Source organism: Apium graveolens, chromosome 4 (assembly GCF_009905375.1).
Source record: "Apium graveolens cultivar Ventura chromosome 4, ASM990537v1, whole genome shotgun sequence".
NCBI lineage: Eukaryota > Viridiplantae > Streptophyta > Magnoliopsida > Apiales > Apiaceae > Apium > Apium graveolens.
In genome coordinates, this window is record NC_133650.1 from 154,025,946 (window position 1) to 154,036,474 (window position 10,529).

The following is a 10,529-nucleotide window of genomic DNA, read 5'->3' on the forward strand; positions in this document are numbered from 1 at the left end:
ATTATGGTTTGAAAGATTGACATTCCTTCTGATGACTGTGCAATACCCAACCGTAATAGTAGTTGGTAAAGGTTTAAATTGTGTAATCGCCATGAACGGGCTATCTATCTTTGAAGGTCCTATCTTGAGATAAGCCAGGACCATGTTTCAAAAAGGACCAAACAAACCCTTGAGTTAATTCTTCTATTTAGGGCGTATGATTAAGAATAGTATTAACCTGCTATCGTTGCTTTGATTGAAACTCTTCTGCACTTTTATCTGCTTCATGTCATGTATGTATGTCAGGATCAGGAGTGTTCTTCATGAATCAGAAATGGTGATTATGTTACCTCCTTAGAAGGATTTGATACGACATGTATGGACTCCGTATGGTTAGCTAATAAGATTTCATGGAAAGTGAATGATGACAGTGGGTCAGTGGTGGACCATAGTAAGGCAGCAATGATTCTGCGAGTAGTGAGCTGATTACAATCGTGAGAGTTGTATTGGAATGGGTGTTGAGATTGAGTACCACTAATCGGGTCGTGGTAGTGTATAAGTTATCATTGATAGACTAATTAAGTAGAGTATCTACCTGGTGAATAATTATTCTTTCTTATCAATAGAGAGTCGTATTATTATACGAGGAAGGTTGCGGTGCAAGCATAGAATTATAGTAACGATGATGTATAGAATGAGATCCCAGATTCGATTTTCGATGTCGAGGGAGTTTCAAAGGTGATTATGTATAAGCTCGAGGAAGAGTGTGGGTCCATGGAATGATGGACGGAATAGAAATATTTAGGCATGGGAAATACGATGCTATAATACTTGATGCTGATATAAATACGTTTATGTTTTGTTTTCCTATGACAAACCTCTATAATTCAGAGGTAGGTTCCAAGCCAGATATTTTGTGGCAGTATATATATATTTTTTTATATATACAATTCTCTTCAGTTCGTTCTTTTCTCTTCTTTTCATTTCATGTAATCTGAGAAGAACAACCCTTCCAGAAGGGGAGGTATTGCCGAATGACTATTTATCTGTGTGATAGAAGCCTAGTAGGATACCATCTATTGTTTAATTGCTTGTCAAGTACTAAAGGCTGGCCACCTTCTATACTAACTATGCAATATAACAAGTGTTCATGATCATAGTGATCTCTCAACAAATTCCTTTACTTCTATTTGATTGATCAAATTTCGGAAAATAGAAACAACTGAAAAAGGAGTAATAAAGTGGTGGTAGTATGCGGAATGGGAACACATTCGTGATACTAAGGTTGACGTGGTTATTAAAAGGTTATAGAACGCTAACGAGCAAAAGTATAACCAGTATAATATTAGGAACGGAAGGTGATAGCGATTACGAACTGGAAAAGAATGGGTATTGAGAAGCAAAAGCTCTAATGTTAAACGCTATAATGAGAGTCTGTGCAGTAGACTTGAAAGAATTTGGAATGATCACTTAACACGGATTGAGTTTTCTTACGACAATAGATCATATGTCATTATCGAGGTGTCACCTTATGAAATCCTTGAGGGAAGACAATGTCGATCTCCCTTATGTTAGGATGAAGTTGTAGAGCGCAAGATGCTCGGACCCGCAGTAGTCCAAAGGACCAAGGATATGATAGATCTAATCAGAGGACGGCTGGTAGTAGCCCAAGATGGACATGATAAGTATGTTGATTTCACACGAAAGGATAAAGAGTATGAAATAGGGGACCTAGTAATGTTATAGGTATCCCTTGGAAAGGATTGATGAGGTTCGGAAAGAAAGGAAGCTAAGTCTACAATTTGTTGGACCCTCGGATATATTAAGACGTTTGGGAAGTTAGCATATGAGCTAGCCCTACCCCCGAACCTGTACCAAGTTCATAACGTGTTCCACGTATCAATGTTAAGAAAGGGTAATTCGGATGCCAGATAAATAGGGGCATAGGAGCGTATAGACATGCAACCAGACGTAACCTATATGGAGCAACCAGGAAGGGTTATAGATTGAAAAAGGAACAAGTGCTTAGGTGAAGGATTATCAAACTAGGCAGAGTTGGTGGTAGGACCACAATGGGGAAAATTGACTAGAGAGTTAGAAGGCACAATGCTAGAAAAGCATCCCCAACTGTTTTCTATCTGATTCCGGGACGGAATCCTTTTAAGGAGGGGAGACTGTAATAACCCCAATTTTTGGAAATTTTTGAAACCCTTATGAATAGTGTTTTTGCTGAATGAGAAAACTTTTCATGCCACGCTATGTAGGGGTTCTGTTATTGATCTTATGGGATATTATTAGTACTCTATGTGGTATATAAGTGTATGTAAAGATCGTCAGAATCCAATTCCGAACACTTTGATTTTTCCCGGAAATCCACAATATACGGAGAGAATTGAGTATAAGGTAACAGGATAAAAAAGATTTAAATTAAAGGATTATAAGATAGGATCATAAAAGGAATACAATGTATTGAGAAAGGTTAAGGGGACCTAAGTAATAAGATCCCGGGTATGATCCTTCAAACGATAAATGAAAGCGAAAGTTAAGCGAACCGTATAACAGATCAGCGGTCATTAGGCAACGATTAGGAAGTTAATCAAAGGGATTAATGGGAATGATGTCATCCAACCAATAGAAAGAAGACAAGGAAGGAAGGATGACATCATGAGGATGAGGTAAGCATGACATGGGAAGGAAGGAGGTGTGGTTGAATAAGAACCACACAAATTCAAGGGCAAGGTAGTAATTTGCTAAATCAAATACAAATCAAGTCAACCAAGCCAAGTAAAAATCATTTCCATCAAAAAATCAAAACAACCAAGGCATGAGTTCATCTTGCTCACGGCTTTTTAGCATTTTCAAGGCATAGATTTTTCAAAATCAAAGATCAAAGCTTCCTAAATTGGTAAGAAAATTCCCTAATCATCTTCATGCTTAGTTATGGCTATATCATGAGTTTAAGCCATTAATTCTTTCTCTAACTTCTTCATTTAATCAATGAAGAAGACAATGAATAGTGTTTTCAAGATTTTTAACTTGAAGTTTGTCTTGTTTTCTTGAAGATCCAAGCTTTCTTAAAACTTCTCCAAGCTTCTTAAGGCTTCCTAGCTCCACCCACCACTTCAAGGAAGGTATACCATTTCCAAACCCTAGGTTCATATATATTATAAGGTGATTTTGATGAGTAGGATGTTATTGTAGCTTGTTGTTATGATTTAGAGTTTGAGATTTGGTATGGTAGTGAAATGGAATGGTAATTGTTGTGGTTTTGATTTAAAAGAACTTAAGCATGATTAAAGTTAAGTTTAAGCATAAGTATAAATGATTAAATTGGATTGGTTGGGGTTGTTATGATGTGATAAGGATGGATGTTGGTTGTATGTTGGATTTGAGGTTGATTTGGGTTGATTGTGGATGGTTTAAAAAATTGGAAATCGCGTAAACATAGCCGTCGTAACGTCCGATTTTCTTTGGACTGTTTTTGTGCATAGCATTAGGACCCGAGAACCCCCTGCTAGATTATGACCACTGCCATGTTTAGATAGCTCATGTTACGAGCTTCGTTTTGATATGTAGTTCGTTCGATTCCGATGCACGGTTTAGGAGAAACGACCGTTTCAAGTAACGGCGTTTCGCGAACGAAACTTTTCCCCCCGCCTTACTTTGAAATGTAGGTTAAAGACCACAAAGGGTTAATTAATGCATGAAACATTTATGGTAAGTGTTTTAGGCAGTTGGTAAGTCACTCGAGAAGGAATCGCTTTAAAACTCGTAAAGGTTAAATTATTAAAAATGGTGGAGCCGAGGGTACCCGAGTGACTTAAGCGAATCAGTGAGCGCAAAACAAGCGTTAGAGTCTAAGTTAGTTAAAGTATAGATTTACAAGTGACTTTGGTTTAATTCCAACTTACTTGTTGTTTATAGGTTACCAGACTCGTCCCGAGCCATTCGTAACCCCCAGTCGCTCAGGCAAGTTTTCTACCCGTTATACTGTTGTTGTGATGTATATGTGTATATGCATGATCTTGCGATAAATGCATATTGGTTATTTAGCAAATTCTTGCGATATATTGTAGCATGTGATATGGTATATATGCATGCCTGCTTCATATTCTTGAAATATATATCTGTTGGTTCATTTGATAATACCTATGCTAGAGGATAGCGGTATCTTGCATATACCCTTAGTATAGGGACTCAAAGGTGAACATATTTCTAAACCGGGAGTCGATGTTCTCGAGTATATTATATATATATATATATATATATATATATATATATATGGATATAGTTTTTAAAACTATGGATCGAATAAGGTTTATTCGATACCTTTATTCTATTATTTGAATATTATTTGAATATTCATTCGAGGGCTTATGACTCAGTTTATTTTATTATTTGAATATTATTTGAATATTCATTCGAGGGCTTATGACTCCTTTTATATTATTTATTGAATATTATTTGAATATTCATTCGAGGGTTTATGACTCAGTTTATATTATTTATTAAATATTATTTGAATATTCATTTGAGGATCTATGACTCCGATTATTTGCTGAAATATATTCTTTATTTTATTAAAGAATAAGGTGTAAATAATCAAACTTATTTTCGATTATTCAATTAAAGATAATACTTTTATATAAGTATATCTTGGGTTATTTAATACTTCTACTTCAATTATTTTAATAAAGATTATTCTTTATGGGAATATTATTTAAATAATAATATTCAGTCATTTTCTAAATATTCTGGGGACTGATTTACTTCATTAAATCAGCTTTACTCCAAACACTCTTTAAAGTGTTTTCGAGTCTTCAAAATGATTTTTAAAAGTCAGAGCGGATCCCAAAACTTTTTTTTTATATTTAAGATCTTCCTTTTAAGGGGATTTAAATACTCGCTCAAAAACCTGGGGAATCCGGCTCTGTGGTGTATTTTATATTCGCAACGAGGTTGCAGATTTGGTAAATGAATTGATTACTTGCCCAACGTTCGGGAAGTAAGCCCATCTCATTGAGTCGGCATAAGCGACAGGCCGGGGTACGGTCTATTATTGTGTAAGTGGCTGGGTGGCAGTCCATCAACGCGTGAGGGGCCGGGGTACGGTCTAGCGCGAGGTCCTAATGCGGCCAGGGTGATGACCGGTGAGGAATTCATCCATCTACAGTAGAAAAGGTTACTTATTGGTATCTTTGCCTGATCAGCGAGATATCGGGTTTATGCCAAAATTCTTTTCCTTTCCAAAATTCATTGGATGTTTCAAACTCTGTTCATACTTTACATAACAGAGGTTCCAGGAAATGTTTAAGAGATATATATATGTGGATATATATATATCGGGACTAAATAAAGTATCTCGTAACTTTATTTCATTCAATAATATTTCAAAGATTGAATCTATTCAAATCTTGTCTTGTAGTCTCATCTATGTGATGAACTTTTGAAACTGATTATAACTTGAACGGTGGTAGTTCAAGTAGTATTGGGAAAGATATAAGTATATTGGGGTATTTGGTAACCTCATCTTTTAAACTTATATCTAATTAATAATTGTCTTATGAATGACAAAGATTTTTAGAAAAACGTTGAGACAAGGTTAGATATATGAGATCACCTTGCAACGATATTTTTTTTATACAGTTATACACTGGGACTTTGTGTATATTATGCATGGAAGAGGACTTCCAATATTTTGAAAAGTATATATGTATATATACTGAATATTTTGCGACTTCATCGCATTAAGATATCAAACTTGGTTCATTTCTTTTGACCAAGACTTTCATGAGTATTATGAGTAGGCTCATATATTGTAAATCATTATACATATTATTTTGGTGGGCTTGCTGCTCACCCTTGCTTTCTTCCTTCATCACACAACAACAGTTAGGAAAGATGGCCAGACTCCAGCAGACCCAGCGCAAGCGCGTGGGAAGCGTCCTGCGTCTTCCCGTTGATGTTGTAGCTGCTATAGCTGCAGAGGTAGATCTATTGTAGATCAGACCATCTACTTTTGAGAATCAATTATGTATAATTATAACTTGTGGCAGATAATGGCAATTAACTGTAAATTTATCAAGTAATCATTTTTGGGTTGTAATAACTTTTAAATTGTGGATTCAAAGACTTGTACTTATTTCAATTTCATCTCTGAGACTATAACGGGTTGTGGTGTGTGTTAGTGTGGGGTCACAGCATAAGGTTATTATTATTAATTAAGTGAAGTGATATTGTGGAAAGAAAGACCGTGACGACCCGGATCCCTGACCCCGGATCTGGGGGTGTTACATTCATAGTCTTCTTCTTTGATTAAATGAAGAAGATTGAGAAGGAATTAATGGCTTAAACTCATGATATAGCCCTAACTAAGCATGAAGATGATTAGGGAATTTACTCACCAATTTAGGAAGCTTGGATCTTGAATTTTTGAAATTTCTTGCCTAATGAATAGTGAAAAGCCGAGAGCAAAGATGAACAAGGCCTTGGTTCTTTTTGATTTTTGATGAAGAATGAATTTACTTGGCGTGGTTGCTTTGCTTTTGTGTTTGATTTAGTCAATTACCTTCTTGCCCTTGAATTTGTGTGGTTACAAAGCCACCACACCTCCTTCCTTCCCATGTCATGCTTGTGTCATCCTCATGATGTCATCCTCCCTTCCTTGTCCTCTTTCTATCGGTTGGATGACATCATTCCCACTAATCCCTTTGATTAACTTCCTAATCGTTTGCCTAATGACCGCTGATCATGATACTTATAAGGGTTCTCGTAAGGGTTTTAACTGTCAGCGCTACTTTAAGTAGTCCGACCATGAACTTGGCAAGAGTTCTTATTATCTTTGTGAGTTTATTATTATATCGTCGCATCATCTCTGAGGTTTATAACGCTTAGCTTTGATACCATTTCTGTAACACCCCCAGATCCGGGGTCAGGGATCCGGATCGTCACGGTCTTTCTTTCCACAATATCACTTCACTTAATTAAATAATAGTTAACCTTATGATGTGACCCCACACTAACACACACCACAACCCGTTATAGTCTCAGAGATGAAATTGAAATAAGTACAAGTCTTTGAATCCACAATTTAAAAGTTATTACAACCCAAAATGATTACTTGATAAGTTTACAATTAATTGCCATTATCTGCCACAAGTTATAATTATACATAACTGATTCCCAAAAGTAGAAGGTCTGCTCTACAGAAAGATCTACCTCTGCAGCTATAGCAGCTATGATCTCAACAGGAAGGCGCGGGGCGCTTCCCATGCTCTTGCGCTGGGTCTACTTGAGTCTGGCCATCTTTCCTAACTGTTGTTGTGTGATGAAGAAATAAAGCAAGAGTGAGCATTACAGCTCGCAAGATAATATATAGTGTAAACAATAATGCAAGTATCTAAAAGGATAACTTACTAGAATCCTTTATCAAGTGCAAGATAAATACTTACTGGATATAAGTAAAAACAAGGGATGAAGTTACCAATTACTTCACTATACTTATATCATTTATAAAGCTACTTGAACTACCGCTGTTCAAAGTATAATGAGCTTTCAACATTTCATCACATAGATGAGACTACAAGACAAGATTTGAATAGATTAAATCTTTGAAGTATTATTGAAGGAAATGAAGTTATGATATACTTCATTAAGTTCCGATATATATCCACATATATACCTTCTTTATACAGTTCCTGGAAACCTCTGTCATGTAAAGTATGAACAAAGTTTGTAACATCCAATAAATTTTTGGAAGCGAAAAGAATTGTGGCATAAACCCGATATCTTGCTGATCAGGCAAAGATACCAATAAGTAACCTTTTCTACTAGTAGATGGACGAATTCCCCACTGGTCATCACCCTGGTCGCAATAGGACCTTATGCTGGACTGCCACTCAGCCACTTACGCATTTGATGGACTCCCACTGAGCCACTTACACTATCATGGACACCCACTGAGCCTATGTTGCTTATGCCGACTCGATAGATGGACCTACTTCCCGAACGTTGGGTAAGTAATCAATTCATTTACCAAAACCGCAACCTTGTTGCGAATATAAAATAGACCACAGAGCCGGATTCCTCTGGTTTTGAGCGAGTATTTAAATCCCCTTTAAAAAGGAAGATCTTAAATATATAAAAATGAGTTTTGGGATCCGCTCTAACTTTTAAAAAAAATCATTTTAAAGACTCGAAAACACTTTAAAGAGTGTTTGGAGAAGTGCTGATTTAATAAAGCAAATCAGTCCCAATATATTAGAAAATATCTGAATATTATCATTTAAATAATATTCCCTTAAAGAATAATCTTTATACAAATAATTGAAGTAGAAGTTGTAAAACTTATACTTGAAGTGAGTATTAAATAACCAAAGATATACTTATACGAAAGTACTATCTTTATTTGAATAATCAAAAAAATAAGTTTGATTATCGACACCTTATTCTTTAGTAAAATAAAGAATACATTTCAGAAAATATTCGGAGTCATAGGTCCTCATATGAATATTCAAATAATATTCAATTAAATAATATAAGCGGAGTCATCTGTCCTCGAATTAATATTCAAGTAATATTCATTAAATAATATAAAGTGAGTCATAATTCCTCGAATGAATATTCGATGTTGTGCTCATACGATCAAATCTCGATCAGAATTCTCATGGAGTGGTACGAAATTACTCTACATTCTTTCACATACTTTTTGTTCAAACTACAGCAGGTCAATTGATATGTTACTTTTCATGTTAAATAGTATATTCCACCATGGATAAATCTAGAGGAGCAAGAATGGGTGAATGTGAGCAACGTTGTTCTGATTATGAATAGACGTGGTTGGAAGGTCAGAGTGGTTTGTATACATTCCAAGCCTCGATTTTCTGGTGGATGGGATAAGTTTGTGAATAAAAGCAAACTCTCAGTACATGATAAACTAAGATTTGAAATGATTGAGAAAGATGATGTTATTTCGTTCAATGTTTCTGTTATCTGATTTTAATATGTCTGTTTGATGATATTGCTCTTGATAAAATACTGTATTTAATTTTTAAACATTAGAACTTTTGGTTTGTTTAACATAAAAAATTCGTCCGTATGGTCTTCTTTTGTTTGAATCCTCCTTTGTCATTGTTTATAATAGCTATTGAAGCATGTGAGATATGAGATGTACCGAGCAGATAATTTTGATTATTTGTTAGCTACGTTTCTAAAATGTATTTAATGAATGGTCTAATACTTTTATTCCCTTTCAACTTTAGTTTTGATTTCTTGCAAATTGGTTTTATAGACTCTACAACTAATTTTGCACATCTTTTTATACAACATTGTTGTCTAAACTGTTCCAACAGTTTTAGTTATTTAAACTCTACAAATATTTGCAATAGACACATCTCCTCAACTCTTTTATTTATTTTTTTAGTTCTTTAAAACCCTACAACTATTTGCAACAGACACGTCTCTTGAATTATTTTCTTTATATATTACTTGCAAGAATCATTATATAATATCTGATATAATCAATTTATAACCACAAATAGTTAACTGTTATTTTATACATCTGAGGAGAATGTACATGTTGAGCGTGTATGGCAATCCTCCTAATGGTTGGGTGAAGGTCAATATGCATAGCGAGTTTATTTAGAATGTTCCTGAAGGCGCTAATAGAAACGGTATTGGTGTTGTAGTAAGAGACGCAGGAGGTCATCTTCTCATACTGAGTTATGGCATAATTCTAGGCCTTACAAACTTGAATAGTGCATTATGGGCTATTCTATTAGGCATGCGGCGTGCATTCTAGGATTCTTACGAATGTGTTATCATTGAAACCGATAATATACAAGCATATCGCGAATGAAAATATTACGAAGAAGAAGGAATTACACCATATACTAGACAGACTTTCAGACTTATTCTTTCAAGGATTAATGATAATAATATCCGTTATGAACTTAATTTGGTTCACCCTCATAGGAATGCAGTTGCACATCGTTTGGAAACACTTGGCAGATAGGATTCGCATGACCTTCGCACATTTGATAAGCCTGTTGCAGATATAAAGAATTTCCTAAACATGGATTTAGGTATTGGGCCAGAGCTAGCAAGATTTCAAGATGTTGAAATTAATGATCCCGAACCAGCAAAACGATGGTCAGGTTGTGCAAGTATAGAAATCTTTCAATTCATGCAAATTTGATGTATACAGTTCATGTAAGGAAAATATATGTGTATATATAATAAACTACATAAATGGTTGTGCAATATAGATATATCATTTTAATCATCTACGGTAAACATAATAACATGATAGTAATCCAACATAAACAATCATTCATACAATCATATACACATTTAAATATTACTTGAATTGTTCCTCAAGGCCAACAGAACGAGCAAACAATTCAGACTACCGATTTTCCATTGTAGCATACATCTCTGAGTAGAAAACTTTTGCTTCTTCCATATCTTTATTGAAGTCTGTGCACTTTATAGCCAAATTATGCAACTCTTGCTCCGCTACATTCTTTATGCCTGGCCATCTCTTCATCTTT